Genomic DNA, 2064 nt, shown 5'->3' with positions numbered 1-2064 from the left:
TTCTTTCTTTCTTTCTTTCTTTCTTTCTTTCTTTCTTTCTTTCTTTCTTTCTTTCTTTCTTTCTTTCTTTCTTTCTTTCTTTCTTTCTTTCTTTCTTTCTTTCTTTCTTTCTTTCTTTCTTTCTTTCTTTCTTTCTTTTTTCCTTCTTTCTCTTTCTTTTTCTCTTTCTTTTTCTCTCTCTCTTTCTCTCTCTTTCTATCTTTCTTTCTCTCTTTCATTTCTTTCTTTTTTCTTTCTTTCTCTCTGTCTCTTTTTCTCTTTCTTTCTCTCTTTCTTTTCTCTTCCTTCCTTCCTTCTTTCTCCTTTCTTTCCCGCTCTCTTTCTCTCTCTTCCTCTCCCTCCCTCCCTCCCTCCCTCCCTCCCTCCCTCCCTCCTCCCTTCCTACCTTTTTTTGTTCTTTTGTTTTTTGGTGGGGGACATTTGGGAACCTTTAGTTTGGAGAATGGAATTAAGAGGCTTATTGTTATTACAAGGAAAGCTGTTCTCCCAACTCCACCATTTTAGCAGGAAGTATATACTTGCTCTCTGGACACAGGCTGGCCATCTAAGTGAATTCACTCTCATCGTGTGCTCACAATCACACATTTTTCTTTTGCTTGATTTTTAAGAGACGAGGTTTTCAAAACGTTTTTCAACATAAAACAAGTTTTTTGCACCTGTTATTTTTTTTAAAGACTAATTGTTTTAAGCTTGGGATGTTAATGAGGTCGAAAAAAATGGAATGCCTGGGAGCACCTTCCTGCCCATGGACCATGAACAGCAATTTTGCAAAGACATTTTCTATATGGAGTGCATTTCCTTTTCTGTCGCAAGGAATGTAATTTTAGCTGTCGTGTGTCAAAGTTTATAGTCCTACTTTAAAGCATCTCTTCAACTTTAACAGCGTAAGTGAAATCACCCGAGTGAACGGCCTCACTGGTAATATGGCTTTTAAAATATAAGCCATTCTCCTTTATACCCCTTGTCATTAACTAGTAAATTACTAATTTATTTCCTATTAGAATTTATATAGTTTGCAGCAATTAAGAAGAAAGGCATAATTGCTAACAAACCCAGGGCACTATTTAAATCACTTCCTTGTTGACAACATATTTCTCTTTCCTCAAACTGAATGTCACTGAAATCTGATTTGTGCAGTACCCTTGTGGACGAGCCTGCTGCACCTGTCACCTGGGCGCTAGCATTCTGCTAAGGATCAATTTACATAACCTCATTTAATGGTTCATAAATCATACCCATTAAACCCAGCTAACAGGAACCAAGGGTTCTAATTTATGCTGCCTTTCATAGCAGAAAATTGGGAGGCTGGAGCCTGTGGATAAAGAACCCAGGTCTTGCCTTTGATTGTTGATTGTGATGGTAAATGTATGGATGATGAGAACAGATTTTCACTTTATTGATTTCCTGCCAAAGCTCAGCATGCTTTATTGTGGAAGGGTGCCTTTTGGCAGCAGTGCTAAAAGTGGCAGTTGTTTAGGAGCCCTTTGCCAAGATGAGGTCTAAGACAATACCGAGTGGTAAATACTAAAATAATATCAAACTGAAATGTTATTCTTAAAAGAGAAAAAGAATCTCCAACCTTTTGGAAATTGGTGACCTTTTCTCCTTGGCAGCACTTATATACCCCACCCCCATATCCAAAAGCAAGAAAGCCAAGAGTCAGAGACAGGCTGGTTTTAAGAAGTGGGGGAAAACACAAAACAAAACAAAAAACAATGATTTTCATCTCCCTGCCCGAGTTACTGCAGAAGGAAGCTTGTGCAAAATAATGCAGATGCCTACTATGATTCAGATAATGACATTTCAGCCAACAGTTACACTAGGCAAAGTTTGCATTCTCCCTGCTCTCCCTTCTGCTACAGACTCCTTGTTTGGTTGAAAACCGGGAAACACCATTTTTCTCTCGATTTCATTTTTCCCCTTTAGGTCAAGAAATCATATCCAACTACATATAGTTCCCTTCAAAATGCAGTATATAAAAGGTCATCATCTTACAAGTGCTTGGGCTGGATTTCAAAATAGCAAAAGTGGTCCTAAGATCATTTTCCAGATGAAAAACATCTC

The sequence above is a fragment of the Suncus etruscus genome, chromosome 2, assembly GCF_024139225.1.
Source record: "Suncus etruscus isolate mSunEtr1 chromosome 2, mSunEtr1.pri.cur, whole genome shotgun sequence".
NCBI classification, from domain to species: Eukaryota; Metazoa; Chordata; class Mammalia; order Eulipotyphla; family Soricidae; genus Suncus; species Suncus etruscus.
This window is presented reverse-complemented; position numbering follows the sequence as displayed.